Genomic DNA, 23,787 nt, shown 5'->3' with positions numbered 1-23,787 from the left:
CATGCCAAGCCTTCTTTTCCCTTACCATCTTCCAGAGTTTGTGCAAGATCATGTCCATTGCATCGGTGATACCATCCAGCCATCTGATCCTCTGATGTCCTCTTCTCCTTCTGCACTCGATCCTTCCCAGAATCAGGGACTTTTTCAATGAGTTTTCTGTTTGCATCAGATGACCAAAATACCGGAGCTTCAGCTTCAGCCTCAGTCCTTCCAAAGAGTATTCAGATTTTATTTCCCTGAAGATCTTTGCTGTCCAAGGGACATTCAGATGTCTTCACCAGTACCACACTTTGAAGGCATCAGTTCTTTTGTGCTCTGCCTTCTTTACGGTCCAGTTCTCAGGTCCAACCATACCTGACCACTGGGAAGACCGTAGCCTTGACTATTCGGACCTTTGTTGGCAGAGTAATGTCTCTGCTTTTCAACACACTGTCTAGGTTTGTCATAGATTTCCTGCCAAGAAGCAATCATCTTCTGATTTTATGGTTGCAGTCACCATTTACAGTGATTTTAGAGCCCAAGAAGAGGAAATCTGTCACTACTTCCTTCTTTTCCTCTTCTATTTGCCATGAAATAATGGGGCCGGATGCCATGATCTTAGTTTTTTTTTTTTTTTAATATTTAGTGATTTTAGTATTTATTATCAATAATTAATAATAGGCTATACTCTAATACAAAATGCTTTTGGCATTAAAAATAAAAAATTTAAAAAGTATATATCATACTAAGATAAAATGCCTATATAATACCAATATTAATATGACTGATTATAATTCTGTGGTTTCTAGGACTAAAGTTCTTTTCAGATTTTTTATTCCAGTTAGATGCCTTGTTCATGTTAGCCTGGCTGGCTCATCACTGCAAGCACAGTCTCTCAACATTCCAGATGTCTCTCTGGAGCTAAACTAGTTCCTTCAGCCATTTCCTTACTTTGCTAGGACCTTATTGTACACAATAAATGAATACTGGACTGGGTTTCCATTTCCTACTCCAGGGGATCCTCCCAACCCAGGGACTGAACCCAAGTCTACTGCTTCTCCTGCATTGGTATGCAGATTATTTACCACTGAGCCATTATCTCTCCTTTATGTTCTATAAATTTAAGACTCCAAAAGAGCACTTTTAGAATGCAGGTTATATCTACCAGTATTTACCATATTAGAAATTAAAACTTATACTCGAAGTCTATTTCCTCATTTAAAAATTACAGTGTTATATTCTTAGATATTGGCATATCTTATTTTTATGAAAAATAATATTTTCTAAAACAAAGATTTAATAAAGAGAGTGGCATTGTATATTTTTCACAAAGTCTTAATGTCTGATTTAGTTGGAAACATACACGTTCACATATTTGCGTCTGTATCAAATCTGTTTTCATTCATACGTATACATGTATATACACACATATATATTTTTGATTGACATATATGAAGAAATCTGCACAAAGATGTGTAGTTAGAAAAACACAGATCCTTATAGATCTTCTGAAGGATCTCAGGGACCTCCCAAGATGGACCTCAGTTTTATTAAAAGCACAAATTCCTACTACCCTTTTCCCCACATGTATCTTGTTGATAGTTGTAAAGAAAGAGTACTAATCGGAAGAGTTAAGTGCTCAGTTAATGATTAGGTCTTGACTATGGATTAAAGAATCGGACACCTGAGCATTTTTCTCTTCCCCAACCACATGATGGAATTGGTAGTTTATCACTTTGTATGCCAAGACTGGCTGTTTCTCTTCCCTAATGTGTACCTCAAGCCTTTATGAAGGCTATGGACATTTCACATCAGCTTGGGAATGGAGAAAGACCATGCATACTCAATCAAAACATAACTTTGAAGAACTTGAAAATATTCTGTTATCTAGAATGAAATGTCATATAGGAAATAGGAGAACAAAACAAATTCAACACCAATTTATTCATTAAAATCATCATAGAAAGTTTTTCTCTCTCCTTTTCTCTCTCCCTTTCCCTGTCTCGCTCTTTCTCTCTATATACATAATTGTCCCATCTGATAGCTTTATTTTTATTTTTTATTTGTAATAATAGTGTTAAAAAAACAGAAAGACATTCATCAATAGAACAAAAATTAAAGAAGTTCTAAATGTTAGGAAGATGAGGTCAAATTTATGGTTGAGAGAGAACAGAGGAAAACAGGCCCAAGATGAGAAGCAAAAAGTGTTCTTTACAACAGAGCCCTGGGGAAACTCTAAACCCAAGCTCATCAACTGCATTATTTAAAGATCTATATTTGCAACTTTTAGCGAGTTAGATCTAGCCCCATTTTCTCTTAAATCCAATAGAATTTTCTGTGGCAATGGAATCCTCTGTGATCTGGACTGCTCAATAATGCAGCCACTAGTTACATATAGCTAGCAGAGCACTTAAAATATAATTGGTATAGTTGGGAAATTGTATTTTTAATTTAATTCAAATTAAATTTTAATATTCAAAAGTGGCTAGTGGCTACTATACTGAGTAGTGCAGATTTAAACAAAAGGAGATGATATCTTCATATTAGAAGTGTTTGTTAAATCAAAGTGTTTATTTTATTCAAATATTGGAATTCAGTGCTGTTGTTGGAAAGAATGAGGTAAGTCTATTAACTGACAGATAAAGATGTTTACAATTTGGTATATTTTGTGTGAAAAAAAATTAGTTGAAAAATGTTAGACAGTATAGTATATATTCAAAGGAAATTTCTGAAAGTAAATACATCCCCTTTGGGGGAAGGACTGGACTTTCTCTTCTATATATTTTTAGTGTTTTAAACAAATGGTACAGTATACAGAAAAACATAAGCATGAAGGGAAAAGTTAGTCATAATTGTGCACCTACAGATAACTATCATTAAGAGTTAAAGATGTTTCCTACTAAATACATTCAAATAGATTGTTTAAGAAGTTAGATATGGAGGTTGAGAACTTTAAAATAGAAAAAATTAATTTACCTCCTCTCGATATGCAAGAATCAATTTAAGTATTAAAAGAGTGGGAAAAAATAAATCCCAAGAAACAGTTCAGCATATTTGAAACAAGAACATTTCTATTTTATGACACATGGCAAGGGAAATTAAATTCAAAGAAACTCAGTAAAAATATCTGCCTGCACAATGATAAATAGGACAGTGTGGTGGTAGGTAGGGATCCCTCAGGTCTTATTCATCACTGGGTGCCCAGGTCACTGAGCAGAGTGGCCAACAGAGACCTGGCCCTTACGTGTAAAGTAAAAAGGCATTTTTAACACTAGTAAAGGACATGAATGAGCAATTCATTTGAGAGGAAACAGAAGCAACTAATACAAATATGAAAAAGTTAAATTTTACTAATAATCTAGTGTTAGTTGCTCAGTTATGTCCGACTCTTTGTGACCCCCATGGACAGTAGCCCTCCAGGCTTCTCTGTTCATGGAATTCTCCAGGCATATATGTGCAAAGGGAAACAACATTTATACACAATCTTTTATTTTCAGAACAGCTATAGCTCAAATAATGCTAGAGAAACTATTGTAACAATGTCTTAAGTATTGAAGTTTACATATGTGTCAGAAATGGTTATGAAACTAATACGTTCCTCTGGAAAATTGTTTAAAATGAAATGGCTTACGATACTTAAAAATAATTATGTTTGATCAAAGCATTCTTTATAATAGCCAAAATAGAGGACAAATTAAATATGTGACAATATTAAAATGGTTATCTATGTGATGGCAATTGTATACAATGGCATAGAATATCATCACAAATATTTTAAATAATTTTACATGGCATGGAAACATTTTTTAAAATTAATTTTACTTCATGTCTGTAGTTTTCAACATTTCTTGGAACAGACCCTTTTCCATTGAAACTTTATATAGAAACATAATAGGTAATATATAAATCACTAAATTTCAGTTAATATTCTTACATTTTTAATTCTAAAATCACGCAATTATAGTACTAATACTTTTCCATGAACTCAGGTGTGCTAAATGGCATTGGCAATTATATGCAAGTTTCTACATCAAAACAATTTGTTATTTAGATTATATTATAAAATTGTTATTCTTCTTACAATTTTAAATTGTAAAACTAATTTTTAGTAAATTTTCAGTAAAGTAACTCATCTTGTAGATTAAATTGAACTTATTCAAAACTTTGAATGAAGAGTAGTAAAACTGTGATTTTAAGTAGAAATGATATGGCTTATAGATATTAAAGTCAGGGGAAAAAAAACCAAAATTTATACCTAATTCTAGAACTCTATAAAATGTGATATGGTCATATAAGATATACATTTCTCACTACAAGACATATTATTTAACTCTGGAGAGAGCAAGCTCTGTTCAAAATTTGACCTGACATGTTGGGGTGATATATAAGTGCTGTAATAATGACCTTATCTTGAACTCTGTGTAGTGAGCCATGTTCAGGCTCCATTTATTTAAGACGCTCATACATATCTTTAAAGTTTCCAATTAGTTGCACATAAAAGAATGTAAATTATAGCATGAGAGTTGAAAAAAATTTCCAAGGTCTTTCTCAAATAGTCTGACACATTTGAATATGGTGGCATTTTTGTATGCTAATTTTAAAAATGGATAAAGTGCATTTTAAAATAAAATTTTAAATAGCTACCCTAGAGCACTTTCACAGAACACTATAAAACAGAAGGATAATAATTCTGCAGGATAGATAATAGTGTTATCACTTTCAATGTAAATATAATTATATATAGAGGTGTAATACAAAGATATGCACAGGACAAAAAACAAAAAGCACTGAAATATTGATACTATACATAGGTTGTTATATGAAAATGTGGTTTCACTTTTAATTTTCTTTTATATCCACGTTGTCTATTATGAATATTTTCATATTCCCAAAATTTGGTATTATAGTTTAAAATTTTTTTCATCTCAAAGCTGTTTATTTTTTCATCATTTGGATGAGCCATGATATAATTTGAAAAGAAAACCTATGAGCTAGCAGTTTTGATAGATATTACTTCTGTAGAGTTTTAATTGCCATGAGACTTTTATTCCATCTAATTTTCATGCTTTCATTTACTCATTATCCAAATAGTTTTTTGAGAACAAGCTATATTCCAAGAATGGGAGTATTGCTAAGGAAATTTTTTTTATCCAGGCCTTACGGCAGGCAAATAATTTTGAAGTACATTAATGGTGATACTTGTTTTGGTATTATTGTAGTCAAGAGATACTTAAAAGCAACTTGAATAGAAAACCATATACTGAACTTTGTGTATATAAAGACATGGATAATGTGTGTGTATATGCATGTTCACACCTTGTGTGTCTGTCAGCAAATTCTTTGTAATAAAATCATTCTATTTTAAAAATTTGAACAAATATCTTACATAGTAAGTTTGAATTTCAGAGTTACTAATTCATTCATTATTATTATTCTTGCTTTTAACATGCCATATGCTAAATATTCCTGAACACATTAAAACAATCAATCACTTGAGCAAGGCAAATGACATTATCTTATTTCCATATAGATAAAAATTCATTTTTTTTCTGAAATGCAAAACTAAATTAAAGGAATTTTACACTGAAAGTCATGCATAAAATACCGAGTCTCTTCTAGGATCAAGATGTGCTTGAATGCAAAAATACCATTTATAAAAGGCCAACTCATTATGAAGAAGAATTTAAAGTTTTAGAGAAAAATACCTCCTGAACATACTTGCTTGAGATCATGAGTCAGTTCACACCAATTCTGATGGACCAAACCATGAACTCTATTTAATGTGTTTATTTCTGAGACATTCAGAAGCTTTCTGATTTACAAGCAAAGTTTGTAGCCATTCATTCCAGCAGTAGATTTTAATAAGCCTCTAGATGCATTATCACAGCTGAACATAAGAATGAGTCCTAGAACTAATTCTGGGAAAGATATGTCAGAAGTTACTAGTGAGCTGACTCTATAGCATAATATGTCATTCGCTGAAGCTCTAAGGCATCATTTTGTCCCCAAGAGCCCAGTGAATGTATTCCTCCTCCTCCCTGTACATGTTAATTCCACCTTTGGGCCTTACTAGGATATCATAAAATTTGGATTCTATTTCAGCTAAATCCATGTACAATATATGTATATGTATGTATATATGTGTGTGTGTGTGTATACTACGTTTATTTTGGTAGTGTTAATTTATTTCCCCCAGCAGATACCAAATCTTCAGCTGCAGTTCCCAGGCTCCAAGGCACAGGCTCAATAGTTGTGACCCATGGGCTTAGTTGCTCCGTGACATGTAGGCTCTGCCCAACCAGGGATAAAACCATTTGGCAGGCAGATTCTTTATCACTGAGACACCAGGGAAGCCTTCTTCACATTTATAACTTTAAAGACATCTTCTTTTCCACATATTTAGTGTTTGTACTAAGTTTGCTATCGTAGGTTTTACTTTTGTTGAAGAGCTAGTGCTGAGTGTTCGTGTAAAACTGCAGAAATCTTATATGCTATAAAAAATGACCTTTCAATAAAGTGCTTACAGGGAAAAACAACCAAATTCTATTTAGTTTGGCCTATTATACAACTCGGAGAAGGCAATGGCACCCCACTCCAGTACTCTTGCCTGGAAAATCCCATGGACGGAGGAGCCTGGTAGGCTGCAGTCCATGGGGTTGCTAAGAGTCGGACTGAACGACTTGACTTTCACTTTTCACTTTCATGCATTGGAGAAGGCAATGGCAACCCACTCCAGTGTTCTTGCCTGGAAAATCCCATGGATGGTGGAGCCTGGTGGGCTGCCGTCTATGGGGTCGCACAGAGTCCGACACGACTAAAGCGACTTAGCAGCAGCATTATACAACTGGCTGTTTTCAAATGAAAAACTTTAATGTAAAGAGAGTTCAGAGAAGTCTGCTGATGTTGAGTTAACTGTGTTTTTTAAGAAGTTAGATGTAAAAGACTATATTTTTGGTAATGACATTCTGATAGTACTCCTTGATTTTTATTTTTTATCTTTTAAACAAGTTTCTAGTTTCTCTGGAAATAGTTTAAAAAGTTTCCTGAGTTTTTAAGAGTAAGTGATTATATGCTAAACTAAAAAAAAAAAAAAAGGGAAATGGAATTGAAAGGCAGAACAGAAACCTATAAAAACTGGCATTTTTCAAGAGATTAGTGTTACTAGGCACATTGCTCAGGTAATTAGGAACCATTTCCATTTCTAATTAAAATATAAATAGATTTGGAACTAGATACAGGCTCCATAGGATTTGGAGCCAGAACATGTAGGCTAAAGCTAAACAAGTTTTGTGGTCTTAGAAAAGTTAATCTCTTTACTTCCTTTTTTTCACATAGGAAGTTAATATAGGCATGGGGAAAGTAGTATTAAAATTTTTAAAAAGAATCCAGTGAAAGCAAACTAACATTATTCTTCATTCTATGAGGCCACCATCACCCTAATTCCAAAACCAGACAAAGATGCCACAAAAAAAGAAAACTACAGGCCAATATCACTGATGAACATAGATGCAAAAATCCTTAACAAAATTCTAGCAAACAGAATCCAACAACATATTAAAAAAATCATACACCATGACCAAGTGGGCTTTATCCCAGGAATGCAAGGATTCTTCAATATCCGCAAATCAATCAATGTAATACACCACATTAACAAATTGAAAGATAAAAACCATATGATTATCTCAATAGATGCAGAGAAAGCCTTTGACAAAATTCAACACTCATTTATGATTAAAACTCTCCAAAAAGCAGGAATAGAAGGAACATACCTCAACATAATAAAAGCTATATATGACAAACCCACAGCAAGCATCACCCTCAATGGTGAAAAATTGAAAGCATTTCCCCTGAAATCAGGAACAAGACAAGGGTGCCCACTCTCACCACTACTATTCAACATAGTGTTGGAAGTTCTGGCCACAGCAATCAGAGCAGAAAAAGAAGTAAAAGGAATCCAGATAGGAAAAGAAGAAGTGAAACTCTCACTGTTTGCAGATGACATGATCCTCTATATAGAAAACCCTAAAGACTCTACCAGAAAATTACTAGAGCTAATCAATGAATATAGTAAAGTTGCAGGATATAAAATTAACACACAGAAATCCCTTGCATTCCTATATACTAACAATGAAAAAACAGAAAGAGAAATTAAGGAAACAATACCATTCACCATTGCAACAAAAAGAATAAAATACTTAGGAGTATATCTACCTAAAGAAACAAAAGACCTATACATAGAAAACTATAAAACACTGATGAAAGAAATCAAAGAGGACACAAACAGATGGAGAAACATACCGTGTTCATGGATTGGAAGAATCAATATTGTCAAAATGGCTATTCTACCCAAAGCAATCTATAGATTCAATGCAATCCCTATCAAGCTACCAACGGTATTTTTCACAGAACTAGAACAAATAATTTCACAATTTGTATGGAAATACAAAAAACCTCGAATAGCCAAAGTAATCTTGAGAAAGAAGAATGGAACTGGAGGAATCAACCTGCCTGACTTCAGACTCTACTACAAAGCCACAGTCATCAAGACAGTATGGTACTGGCACAAAGACAGAAATATAGATCAATGGAACAGAATAGAAAGCCCAGAGATAAATCCACGAACCTATGGACACCTTATCTTTGACAAAGGAGGCAAGGATATACAATGGAAAAAAGACAACCTCTTTAACAAGTGGTGCTGGGAAAACTGGTCAACCACTTGTAAAAGAATGAAACTAGAACACTTTCTAACACCATACACAAAAATAAACTCAAAATGGATTAAAGATCTAAATGTAAGACCAGAAACTATAAAACTCCTAGAGGAGAACATAGGCAAAACACTCTCCGACATAAATCACAGCAAGATCCTCTATGACCCACCTCCCAGAATATTGGAAATAAAAGCAAAAATAAACAAATGGGACCTAATGAAACTTAAAAGCTTTTGCACTACAAAGGAAACTATAAGCAAGGTGAAAAGACAGCCCTCAGATTGGGAGAAAATAATAGCAAATGAAGAAACAGACAAAGGATTAATCTCAAAAATATACAAGCAACTCCTGCAGCTCAATTCCAGAAAAATAAATGACCCAATCAAAAAATGGCCAAAGAACTAAACAGACATTTCTCCAAAGAAGACATACAGATGGCTAACAAACACATGAAAAGATGCTCAACATCACTCATTATCAGAGAAATGCAAATCAAAACCACAATGAGGTACCATTACACGCCAGTCAGGATGGCTGCTATCCAAAAGTCTACAAGCAATAAATGCTGGAGAGGGTGTGGAGAAAAGGGAACCCTCTTACACTGTTGGTGGGAATGCAAACTAGTACAGCCGCTATGGAAAACAGTGTGGAGATTTCTTAAAAAACTGGAAATAGAACTGCCATATGACCCAGCAATCCCACTTCTGGGCATACACACTGAGGAAACCAGATCTGAAAGAGACACGTGCACCCCAATGTTCATCGCAGCACTGTTTATAATAGCCAGGACATGGAAGCAACCTAGATGCCCATCAGCAGATGAATGGATAAGGAAGCTGTGGTACATATACACCATGGAATATTACTCAGCCATTAAAAAGAATTCATTTGAACCAGTCCTAATGAGATGGATGAAGCTGGAGCCCATTATACAGAGTGAAGTAAGCCAGAAAGATAAAGAACATTACAGCATACTAACACATATATATGGAATTTAGAAAGGTGATAACGATAACCCTATATGCAAAACAGAAAAAGAGACACAGAAATACAGAACAGACTTTTGAACTTTGTGGGAGAATGTGAGGGTGGGATATTTCAAAAGAACATCATGTATACTATCTATGGTGAAACAGATCACCAGCCCAGGTGGGATGCATGAGACAAGTGCTCCGGCCTGGTGCACTGGGAAGACCCAGAGGAATCGGGTGGAGAGGGAGGTGGGAGGGGGGATCGGGATGGGGAATACATGTAAATCCATGGCTGATTCATATCAATGTATGACAAAACCCACTGGAAAAAAAAAAAAAAGAATTGAAAGTAATGATGGCAAATATAATAGATATGGAGGACAATATAATAAAAAATCAATCTAAAGTTCTTAAGAGAACAACTGATGTTCCTAAAGAAGAAATAAAACAGAGTAATGAAGACCCAGTTAAAGAAATACTTTTGTGTGTGTGCTAGAAAGATTCATATACTCAGATTGAACATACTCACTATGCTCTAAGAAGTTAAAATAAAAACATAAAAGGGAGACTGGTTCATGCTAACAAACAACCTGGCTGAGGTTTTTCATTTATTGGAAGATAAAGAAAATGTTTTTTATAAAAAACAGGAGACAAGAGGGAAAAATTAGTAACAAAGGAACAATCAGACTAGCTTTGGATCACTTGTGGACAACATCAAATCCTTGAAGTCGAATAGAAAACAGGTAGAATTGGAAGTTTAAAAGGGTGTTAACAAAGAGTTGTACACAACATTAAATTCCAGAAATCGTGTAATGAAATAACCAAGAGTTTTGAGATGAAATGAATGTTAATGAAGAACCACAGACCCAGATAGTTGTCATCCATGAACAAATATGAAAACGATGGAAGGACTTTGTGGTATGTGCAATGGTTTGGAGAATCTACTGTCCATAGATATTTCTTCAAAAGTTTGCAAAAGGCTTTTATTGCAAGTGAAAAAGGGAGGAATCAAAGACTGCTATAAACAAAATTGAGTCCCAAAACAACTAGTTATATCCTTGGTCTTATTTCATAAGAATATTCTTCTTTCATACGTAAGAATCACTATTCATAACACAGAAAGAACTTTTATAAATCAATACAAAATATAAGTATGTTAGTAGAAAACAGGCAAAGGTTATAAACAGGCAATATGGACAAAATACAATTTTAATAAGTCATTTTAGAATATGTTTAGTCATACAATTATATCAAGAACATACAAGCAAAACTAATAAAAGAAAAACTATTAAATTTATTAGTTTTAACTTTATTGCACAGTAGATTTACATAAGATGCTGGCAAGGGTTCAGGGAAAATGGGATTCTTATTCACTAAATTGCATAACTCTTCTGAAGCATAATTTGGCAATATGTGTCAAAAATCTTGAAAATGTTTATAACATTTGTCATCACAATTTTACTTCTAAGATTTTTTCCCTACAAAATCATAATAATTTACTCCCAAATGTAACTATAATAATATTAGTCCTTGGATTCTTTATAATGGAACATAAACAAACTAAATGTCCAATAATAGGAGGTTAAATAAATTCTGTACATAAATTTCTGACCATAACAAATGATGGTTTGTAGGAATTTCTAGTCAAAATAAATGGCTAAGCTTTTTTTTTCTTTTTTTTTAAAGTATGACCTCAATTTTGTGAAACTGTTTTTCTCTCTCATTAAAATAGCTAAAATTCATCTATGTTTTATGCATGGTAGAATTGTAGGATAAGTTAATTATATGCTATGTGTTGAGTAATTTCTAAGTGTTCTATAATTATGTCACTGCATTCTTTAAGATCAGGAATATGGCATTTTAAATAAAATACTATATCACTGGAAAAAAAAAAAGAATTAAATAAGATAATATAGGTGGTGCAGTGGGAAAGAATCTATCAGTGCAAGAGACGTAAGAGACATGGGTCTGATCCCTGGGTCTGGAAGATTCCCTGGGGCAGGACATGGCAACCCTTTGCAATATCCTTGCCTGGAAAATCCCATGGATGGAGGAGCCTGGTGGACTAAAGTCCAAGGGGTCACAAAGAGTCAGACAAGACTGAGCACACATGCATAAAATAAAATAAATACTGTAAGCGCCATGCAGCTCTATGCTGTGTAATGTTGTGGTATTTCCTTTGAATTCACCTGCTGTATTTTGAAAAGTGACCAAGATCACTACAAGACCAACACTGCTACAGGGATGCAACCTGGTAGGAATTTAGCCTAACACTGTGTGGGGCATATTAACAGGTTTCCAACATTATGGAACCAAGAAAGAGAGAATAAGATTATATAAGCCCCACTTCTATCTGCCACGTGCCACACCTATCTTTCTGAAAGAGATGGGCATACCAGACCACCTGACCTGCCTCTTGAGAAACCTGTATGCAGGTCAGGAAGCAACAGTTAGAACTGGACATGGACCAACAGACTGGTTCCAAATAGGAAAAGGAGTACGTCAAGGCTGTATATTGTCACCTTGCTTATTTAACTTCTATGCAGAGTACATCATGAGAAACGCTGGGCTGGAGGAAGCACAAGCTGGAATCAAGATTGCCGGGAGAAATATCAATAACCTCAGATATGCAGATAACACCACCCTTATGGCAGAAAGTGAAGAAGAACTAAAGAGCCTCTTGATGAAAGTGAAAGAGGAGAGTGAAAAAGTTGGCTTAAAGCTCAACATTCAGAAAACTAAGATCATGGCATCCGGTCTCATCACTTCATGGGAAATAGATGGGGAAACAGTGGAAACAGTGGCTGACTTTATTTTTCTGGGCTCCAAAATCACTGCAGATGGTGATTGCAGCAATGAAATTAAAAGACACTTACTCCTTGGAAGGAAAGTTATGACCAACTTAGACAGCATATTAAAAAGCAGAGACATTACTTTGCCAACAAAGGTCCGTCTAGTCAAGGCTATGGTTTTTCCACTGGTCATGTATGGATGTGAGAGTTGGACTAAAAGAAGGCTGAGTGCCGAAGAACTGATGCTTTTGAACTGTGGTGTTGGAGAAGACCCTTGAGAGTCCCTTGGACTTCAAGGAAGATCCACTCAGTCCATCCTAAAGGAGCTCAATCCTGGGTGTTCATTGGAAGGACTGATGCTGAAGCTGAAACTCCAATACTTTTGTCACCTCATGCGAACAGCTGACTCATAGGAAAAGACCCTGATGCTGGGAAAGATTAAGGGCAGGAGGAGAAGGGGACGACAGAGGATGAGATGGTTGGATGGCATCATTGACTCGAGGGACATGGGTCTGGGCTAACTCTGGGAGTTGGTGATGGACAGGGAGGCCTGGAGTGCTGCAGTTCATGGGGTCGTGAAGAGTCGGACATGACTGAGCAACTGAACTGAACTGAACTGAAGCCCCACATTCTTTTACAAACAAAGATAGAACGAAACAGAGAAACATAGGACCACATATATTCAAGTTGTAGGCTTCAACTGGACCTGAAAGTAAATGTATAGTTTGTTTTTATGTAATACATTTACCTTCTTAGTGGCAATAACTACTGTCATAGCAACACTAACAAAGTCTTAAAGATATAGACTTTGTTTAAAACAAAGGATTATCATATTTTGAGTGCTTCTGTAGAGTAGGATACTTCAAAAATGTTTAAACATATTTTTACCATTTTTAATTGGGTTCCTGACAGTTCTATTATACTTTTTCTACAGAAAAGTACCCTGAGTCAGATTATCAACACCTCTTCACAAAATCTGGAATATTTAATATTCACTAAGGAGAAGTTGAAAGCTTTAATAATTTGAAGCAATTAATTTACCTTGAAGTTATTATTCTCCTTTGGAAATTGCAATAAATGAGAAAATTTGCTTTTGAATAAATTAGTAAGTCATTATCTCAAATTTGTAAGAAATCCTTGAAAATAATTTTTGTTATGATAAAGGAACATAAAAACAAAACCAAACCAAGAAATTGCTTAATGTCATCTTTTTTTTGTTTGTTTGTTTAAGGAAAAGGGATTATTCTGTTTACAATAAAAAGAAAATAGCTTGAAATTATGGAAAGGAAATAAAAGGAAACTATCAATTCTGCTGTCCCCAGGCAGGGGAGTTTGAGTTATTTACTAAATACCCCTCAGGTTATGCTAATTTCCCTGAGATTGTGGTCAAGGTAATTCCATTATTTAGGTGATTTTAAAATTTAAATGCTGACTCTGATCTAGATTGCCTTCCAGGGTCCTGGCTACACACCTTTTTGCACTAATTTTCACAAAATATATGTTTAAACTGAAAAAAAAAAAAACAAAAAAAGACTATCTAAATTGGATTTTCTGTGGGCACTGGACCATATTCTTGCAAATGAAGAATAGCATGATCTGTCTTAATACATTAATATCTATCTTTAAGTCAAGACCTTGATATTTGACAAAGCCTGCAATCTCCACAGCTCACGGACCTTTGACATCATTGCACTGAGTGGAAAAGAAAGAATTCTAGTTGATGGAACTATGACATTTTTCTCTGCCATAGTTTTAGTTATAAAGCAATATGCTGAGTACAGGCCCCTGTGTCTCTACTTCTTCTAGACTTCATCAGTGATGACTTGCCTTTGAGGTGTAAACACCCATATAAGAAATGACATGTGTATCCACGTCTCAATCGAAACTCAGCCATGGAGTTGCTGAGTCACCAGCTGGCAGGATCTAAAATTAGTTGCACTTTCATCAACATAATATTCATGACGACAGAAGCATTTTAAACCAGCTACATTCCTCTCCTCACCCTACCTTTTCTGTGTTGCCAAGCTCTTTATAGTAAGAACAATTTACACAAAGTATTGCTTTTTATCTTACCCATGTAAAGTACCAGGCACTTGGCACATGGCATGCAGCATCAATTATACCTATCTTCAGTGTCGGTGACATTTTCATCATGTAGTAGGACTCCAAAAATTGAACTGAGGTTTTGGTAAGATTAGGTAACACTGAAGTTACAGTTCAAGGGACTGGATTTCTCTCATTTTCTCTATTCATCAATTAAGAAGCTCAGCATTCTTATGCTATATTACCTCTTATAATTTGACCTCTTCCCAGTAAATATGAGTGATATAACTTTATGAGGTCATGATACTACCATCTCATTGTTCTCTGAAAACATAACAAAAATTTCTAAGTCTGTTGCTGCTGTTTTCACTGATAGGAATAGCCTCCAGTTGGAGAGCTCTTTCCCAAAGTGCAGTCCTTCAAAACACAGTGCATACCCATCCTGTCCAAAAGGTGTTCTACATTTTAGCGGTTTCAGTTCTGACATGAGAACTTTGAGATCCTGGCTATGCTGACTTTATCTCTTAAAGTTCTTGGCTTTTACTTTACGCTCCAGCAACCTGAAGCCACAGGACACAAAATGTACTTTTTTCTATTTTGGCATTTCTGTTTATGCCTTGCCTGGGATGTTTTCCTCCAAATCTTTATTCAGTGAGCACCTGTTGTCATCTTCTACAAATCAAACTAGCTTTTACCTCTTATGGGCTTCATTTGTGGCTTAGATGATAAAGAATCTGTCTGTAATACAGGACACCCAGGTTCAATCCCTGGGTCAGGAAGATCCCTTGGAGAAGGGCAAGGCTAGCCACTCCAGTATTCTTGTCCTGAGAATTTCATGGACAGAGGAGCCTGGAGGGCTGCAGTCCATGGGATCGCAGAGTCAGACATGACTGAGTGACTAACACACACACACATTACCTCTTATAGTGAGCCTATTCTGATTCTTAAGGTCTAAGTTTCCACAATAATAGTCTGTGCTTGCTCTTTAACTCACTGAGCACCCCACGGAGGTAAAGTTATTCCTTTATATGCCTTTCTTACTCACAAGCCAGTGTCTTGCTGCCTCCACAGCACCTTATCTATAGCCTGACACATCTGTAAATAAGTACATGACAAGAATATAATGAAATCTGTCTTATAAATTAGTTATTTCGGTGTGTTTCTGTTCCAGGCTGAGTTATTAATCTATTCAATCAATAATTAACATGACCTAGGCCCATGATCAAGAAAGGAAGTCTCTAAAGATTGTCTGGATCAAATCCTGGCTCAGCCAAATACTAGGGATAAGATCTTGGACAAGTTATTTAATTTGTCTCCATCTTTGTTCTCTCATCTAAAAATAGAGATAAGTATAGCTCCTGTCCTTAATACAGTCAGCACCAAACTGTCAACCATGTGAGGGAGTCACCTGGGAAGTGGGTCCACCAACCCTAGTAAAACCTTCAAATGACTGCAGCCTTGGACTACAATCAGAACTATGCAAACTGCCTCATGAAAACTATAAATGATACTGGTTTTGCTTCATGCTACTGTGATTGGGATAATTTTTGATAAGTAACGAAGCTATAAATTCCTTTGTTGACAATGTTTTGCTTAGCTCCATTTCTCTTCTTTAGAACTTGCAGACATTATTCCCAAATATTGTATTTACTTCTCATGTGCCTCCATGGGAAGAGAGTCTTTGTTCTATTATTTTTTTTCTTTATTCTCCTTTACCACCACTTTTATAAACCATACTTATTTGGAGGTCCTGACACCCTAACTGACTATGTCAACAGCTTCTTCAGTGAAATCTGATTAAATTATAATTTAAGCTGGCAAATGCCATGGTGAGGGTCAGAATGTTAAAAAGGCCACACACAAGAGAATGAAGCCACAAAATAATGACAGGAATTAGGTAGCAAGGGTCTTCAACTTAGTCAATAAAGAATATGGCCAGGAGCTATCAACAAGAATGTGATAGATGGTGGTGTAGCAGGGTCTCAATAAAGCCAAACTTTTTACAAACTATGAAGGAATGGTTATTTGGAATAGCAGTGAAAGGTATGGATGACATGGAACTCACTTCTGAATTCCTGAGTATATAAGATATAAAAAATAAGGAAGTTCCATTTGAAAGAACTGCAGGGTAAAGTCAGCTTCACAGAAGGGGAAACAAAGACAAAACATGCTAAGGTATGGAAAATATTCAGTGAAAAATCGGAAAAGGTAGAGGATTGTAGTGGTTTTGAAATGGATCATTCGTATGGCATAATAGCAGCTTCCCAGGTGGTGCTAGTGGTGAAGAACATGCCTGCCAATGCAGGAGACGTAAGAGACATTGTTTTGATCCCTGGTTCGGGGAGAGCCCCTGGAGGAGGAAATGACAATCCACTCCAGTATTCTTGCCTGGAGAATCCCATGGACAGAGAAGACTCACAGGCTACAGCCTTTGAGGTTGCAAAATGTTGGAGACTGAGCCTCTGGGCACACATAACAGAGGAATATAGGGGTCCATTGCTTATGGGAAGATAAGGAAGCTAGGTCAGGGTAGAGGAATTAGAGAGAAATATAAGGGTGAATTTATATATATTTACATATATTTATAATGATCAGAGACATTCATCTGTTAAGTAGTGGCCAGTGATAGGGTGATGTGAGCCATGATGTAACACATAACCACAGTATTTTATGGAAGCATCAGTACTTAGAAGCTTCTAACACATCACACAGTGTCTGACACAGAGAAGGCACTTAATAGAGTTGACCCTTAAACAACATGTGTTTGAACTGCAAGGGTCCACTTGTACAGTAATTTTTTCAATAGTAAATATGACAGTATCATGTGCACTGTGGTGGGTTGAATCTGTGGATGTGAAACTGCAGATATGGAGGAACCACAGATACAGAGGGTTGGTTATAAATAATACAAGATTTTCCATTGCACAGAGGGTCAGTGCCCTTAAACTCTGCATTCTTCAAGGTTCAACTGCACATTTATGGTAAATGAGAAATCTCTGGGCAGATGAAAGAAATTTGCAATTTTATTAAGCTATAGATTATAATTCAAACAATTGCCCAAGGGAACCATGGTGAAACTCAGAGAGTCAGAAACCTCCTGGGGGAGGTAAGTAATATAAATGTATATTTCAATATATTAATGTGCCTAGTCACTCAGTCATGTCCAACTCTTTGCAACCCCATGGACTGTAGCCCATCAGGCTCCTCTGTCCATGGGGATTCTCCAGGCAAGAAGACTGGAGTGGGTCACCATGCCCTCCTCCAGAGGATCTTCCCAATCCAGGGATCGAACCCAGGTCTCCCGCATTGTAGGCAGATTCTTTACCATCTGAGCCACAGAGAAGCCCTAATATATTAATAGGAGTAAGTTACTAGTGTATATACTTACATGAACTGGTATGGGGCATGCCTCACCTAAAGATACTCAAATATATATCACAACCATTAATATAGAAAAATGGAAAGATAATAGTTTTAATGAAGAAATATGATTAACTTATTTAATTATTCAGCACACATTCATTCTAAATATGCCATGCTATATCTGAGAACAATAGTTAGAACCTGCTGTGTCAGAATGACCTGGGGAGTTGCTAGAAATACCAATGCTTTGACCCAACCTCAGAGTTACTGAGTCAGAAATTAGAACTGGAGCCCAGGCATTGACTCCTAAATATATAATTTAAATGTTGCCTTACACCTTGTCTAGTAAGCAAGGCTATGTGTGTACCTTATTGTGTACCTCAATTCCATTTGGAAAATACTTGGTGTACTTGAGGACAACGCCTTCTTCCTCCTCACCCTGCTGCAGGAAAATATCTACATCATTTCTGACAAATGATTATTATAACTTTAAAATCATATAAGTGATGCAGACCTGACTCTTCCAAACAGATTATCCCATACTTTAATATTCTTGATTTTACAAAGTTGTTCCATTTTTTTGAATTCACATTTGACTCTAAGAACTCTTGCTTTTACATACTTTTAACAGTAACCTTGGAAAGGTTATTTAATTTCTCAGAGTCACTCAGGATGCAATAATAAATCAGAAGAGAGATATCTAGTCAACTGTGGGGAATGATTTGTGATTCTAAATTTCTCAGCACAGGATACTTTTTTTTAACCCCATGGGGAACTAAACTTTGAAATACAACATACACACACACACATACACACACACACATACACACACACACACTCTCTCTCTCTCTCTCTCAGAGAAGGAAACCACATATCAATAACTGTGTCATGTATTTGCCATGTAAACATATCATCTTTAATTCTTTATCTTTATTCTCTTAATTTAATTCAAGTGAACTCTTTAAAAATGATTATGCAAAAGCTGTTTCTGTGTACATATGCATTTATAAATATAGACTATGCTAAAAATGAAATCTTTCCTAATTAACTGCATTTAAATATTTGTATACCATATTTCCTATTTATAGTCAGTTTACATGAAAACAACAGCTGCCTTAGAAAAAAAATTGCTGGGAAAGAACCAGGGTATAACTACGCAACTATGGGCATTTTTCTGGTGAAATAAATGTATTTGATTGAAAGCAACTCTGCATATTGAAATGGGAATATAAAAACATCTATGGGCGTGTTGCTCCTTCTTCAAGGAGAATCAGATTACAGATTTAATTAGATATCTATATTCTCCATCTGTATTTAATAAAAATACATTAAAAAAACATAAATTACCAGGCTTCCATGATTCTCACAATGCACATGGAAAGAACTGATGTATATTAGTATGGAAACAAGAGAGACTGACCCTAAATTATATCTGTACACTAACTTGATTAATCAACAAGAGTGTTAAATGATGGCTAATTAACTGTAACTTCCTTGAACCACATATTTGTTTCATATATTTATTGACTTAAAATCAGTCTTGGAAAGTCTATTATTTGCAAGTTAGTGAACTAAAAGAAACAAATCCAGTTAATTTTTTTTTTTAATGGAACTGAGCCAAATGCAGATTTCCACATGTGGTTCAGTGGTAAAAACTCTTCCTGACAATGCAGGAGACACAAGAGACCTGGGTTCAATCCCTGGGTTGGGAAAATGCCCTGGAGAAGGAAATGGCAACCCACTCCAGTATTCTTCCCAGAAAATGCCATGAACAGAGAGTCTGACAGGCTGTACATGGTGTTGCAGAGAGTCAGACATGACTGAACAAGTGAGCACACACTTACACACACACAAGCCTAATATAGGGAATGCACATAGCATAATATCAATATGTATTTGTGTTAAATGAGTCAGGGGTAGGATAAATTTGGATGTTAGAAACTACAACATTTCCACTTGTTGAATTTTGCCTTGATTTTCTTGATTCATTTGTCGCTAAACTGATGTTTTAAAATTGTTTACTAAATGATCTTTTAAAATATAGATGATAAAAAATAAATTTCAAATGGTATGCAGTGAAAATCAAGTATCCCTTCCCCTTTAGGTTCTCTGCCTCGATCTGTTAATATATTCTTCAAAGCGTTTCCTGTCCGTATCCCTTTTCCTTCAAGTAGCACATAGTAGACAATTAATATTTGAATAACTATACAAATATTTATCTATACAAGATGCTATGAAAATAATAAGCATTATATATTTTGTTCTGAACTTTGTTTTTGTTTTGTGGGTTGGTATGTATGTTCACTTTAGCTTAAGATGCTTATAGAATATATAGATCCACTTTTACCCTATAAGAAATCCAAGTGTTACATAATTAGGTGTTGTGAATCAGTCCCAGTTATGAGGCAGTTAGTGTCTATATTTTTACTGTCACAAATAATGTTGCCACAAGCATCTTTTGTATGCATTTCCAGAACATCATGATACGCATATCTGCAGGGCAGAGGGCAAAAATGGAGCTACTATCTGAGTCACGGAACAAAAAAAAAAAACAAGAAAACAAAAACAAAAACAACAACAACAACAAAAAAATGGAGCTACTGGGTTAAAAGGCCTATGCATTTTATTTTTTTTATTTTTATTTTTTTTGCATTTTTAAATTTTGATAAAAACTGATAATTTACCCTCAGATCCAAAATAGATTTAAAATAAGACTGTATTACTGGTTTGTTTATTCAGTCACTAAAGCATGTCTGACTGTTGTGACCCTGTGAACTGTATCCCACCAGGCTCCTCTGTCCATGGGATTTCCCAGGCAAGAATACTCGAGGGGGTTGCCATTTTCTTCTCCAGGGGCTCTCCCTGGCCCAGGGATTGAACCTGTGTGTCCAGCATTGGCAGGTGGATTCTTTACCACCGAGCCACCAGGCAAACCCACATTGCTGGTAGTTCATTCCAAAATTCAAAATCTCCCTTACCCATCCACCATTCTCAGTTACTCCAAATAAACACAGACTACTGGTTTATTTTAAAAAATAAATCTGCTGTTCAACCAGTTACTAGAAAAGTTCTTTTTCTCCAGTGTCCCCTACATCATCACATAAATACATAATATAAGTAAAAATGTCATATCTGGCAGGCAAGCATGGCTTCAATACACAGCCCCGGGCCCCTTTCCAATCAGATTGTCACACCTCATCCCCCTGCTCCAAAGGTGTTGAACCAAATCACAATCGTGCCAACAGTGATTCTGAGTGCTTATTTATTCACAGCCTTGTCAGCACTGCCTTTTCTCAAATGTGTTAATATTTGCCAATATGTCAAGAAAAATAAAGGTGTCTCATTATTATTTTATCTGGCATTTATTTTATTATAAAAGTGACTGAGTATCCCACCCATTTTATTAAAACTGGAGATTTCTTTATAAATTTACTGATCATTCTTCATCAAGAGCTAGACTAATGTTCTCATTATTGATCCAATATTACTACATTACTTCTGAAATCAGTACCCTAGGTCAAGGGATTTGCAAGCAAGTTTTATATTTAGTTGGGCTTTTATATATAGAGGGCTGGTAGCTCAGATAGTAAAGAATTTACCTGCAATGCAGAAGACCCAAGTTCATTCTTTGGGTTGGAAAGATCCCTGGAGAAGGGAATGGCTACCCACTACAGTATTTTTGCCTGGAGAATCCCATGGACAGAGAAGCCTGGTGGGCTACAGTCCATGGAGTCGCTAAAGAGTCAGACATGACTGAGCTAGTCACACACATATTTAGAAGGTCAGAAGCAAGATCCTTCATGGGTGGTAGAAGTGTCCCTGTGCACAAGTGAAAAGGCAGAGAAATCACTGGAACAGCAACATGTGGGACAAAACCCAACGCAGGGAAGGTGCAGTCCAAACCTTGAAGAAGGGGAGAATGTGGCAAAAAAAACTTTAACAAAAAACTGTTCATTGATCTACTGCAAACATTTAGCTACTGTGCTGGATGGTTTCCCTGCCTAGACATTTAAAGGTAGAAGTTAGTGCTGTAGCCTTACAGAGGAGGAGATTGAACCTCAGATACTCACTCAGCTAGTGATGGAGGGAGAATCCAAACCCCCAGTATGTCTCTTTCCACACCCAAGGTTCTTTTTATGGTATCATACTAGATTTTATCAACATCCAGATCTGATAAGAATCAGAAAAGAAGTTCAGAAAGAATGATAACTACAGAGATTTATAGAACTCCAAAAAGAAATACAGAGGGAGATGGTAAGAGAAAGTTTCCCAAGTGGCGCTCGTGGTAAAGAACTTGCCTGCCAGTGCAGGAGACACAAGAGACACGGGTATTATGGCTGAATCATGTTGATGTTTGGTAGAAACAACACAATACTGTAAAGCAATTATCCTTCAATTAACAGTAAATACATTTTTTAAAAAAAGAGAGACATGAGTTTGATCCCTGGGTCAGGAAGAGCCCCTGGAGGAAGGCATGGCAACCCACTTCAGTGTTTTTGATTGGGCTTCCCTTGTGGCTCAGATGGTAAAGAATCTGTCTGCAATGCAGGAGACCTGGGTTCAATCCCTGGGTTGGGAAGATCCTGTGGAGTAAGGGAATAGGGAGACAGAGAGACAGAGAAAGAGAGAGGAGACAGAGAGAGAAAGTTGTCTTTTGTATTTTGCATCAGGGAAATTGTGAATAGCTTTCTTCTACACAAGTAAACAAAGGTTACTGACATCTTGACTTCATGAACCGTGCTCCATATTCCACCCCTCCCCCCCCCTTTTTTAACCAGATTTCAACATCTTCTCTCAGTCCCAGCAATTTCAATGTATTTGTTCTTACATAGCAGTAGGTCAGACAATAGTTTATATTCTCCCTGAATCTGAGTTCATTGTAAGTGATTTAATGTGACAAGAGATAGAAAATTGTATTGGCAGACTGTTACTAAACTTAATTACTCACCAGATCCAACCCCAATCAATTAACTGCAGCATTAAACAATATAAATTCTGCATTAACCACAAGGAGAAAAGTTGCAACTCGTGTTTCTTCTCAGTTAATAACTTCACTCCTTTCATTTACCATGCAGAGTCAGAGCCACAAACGCTGTGTTAATTTATAATAACTGTGCTTGATATTTATACGACAATTGCCATTTTCAAAGCACTTTCATATCTACTAACTCAGTTCAGCTCCGTCATTCAATAACTCATTAATGGAAGCAGGTAACATTATTGCCACTTTTCAGGTCAGCAAAATAAGAGCTGGAGAGGTCAATGACTCACCTAATATGACGAGCTGAAGACGTTTCAGATGTCAGACAAGTCGTATGACCCTTGGAGGTTAGCAGCTTTAGATATACTTTTTCAGAAAACTCCTAAATAGAACACGTGAGGAGGCCAATGCTTCCTTAAGTGCTCTATTTCATCGCATTACCTCCTTGCCCTCACCTACCATGGCCAGAAGCTGGACTTGTGTTTATCAGTCACTCTACCACCCTTCCCAGCCAGGCAGCCCTACATACTTTCAATCAACAGCGTATACTTTCACCCCCAAAGATTTTTCTTTTCTTCTGTGCCTCTAAGCTTCCTCATCCAACACTCATTCTTACTCTGTGAACTTTACCCATCATATTTGTCCCACTTCTAACTTTGAAAAACATTCTTATCTCACTTATTCCAATATGTGTGCTCAAACTGACCAGTTTATTTTGATATTTCTTATTTGAAAACACCTAAATCACATCCCTGTTGTAGAAAATGAAAAGTGTGGCTAAAAAATAAGATAGCACCTACAGTTTGTCAGGCACCCATCAGAGACCTCTGCAAGTGCTATTTTCATTGATCATCACGGAGTTCGTTTTTTGATAGAACCAGAAACATTAAATGAATTGGCGAGGTCCACTAATTTAGCCACCTGAGGCGAAAAGACCCTGACGC

Source organism: Cervus canadensis, chromosome 29, assembly GCF_019320065.1.
Source record: "Cervus canadensis isolate Bull #8, Minnesota chromosome 29, ASM1932006v1, whole genome shotgun sequence".
Taxonomy (NCBI): Eukaryota; Metazoa; Chordata; class Mammalia; order Artiodactyla; family Cervidae; genus Cervus; species Cervus canadensis.
The sequence above is the reverse complement of the archived record's forward strand: the minus strand, read 5'-3'. Positions refer to the sequence as shown.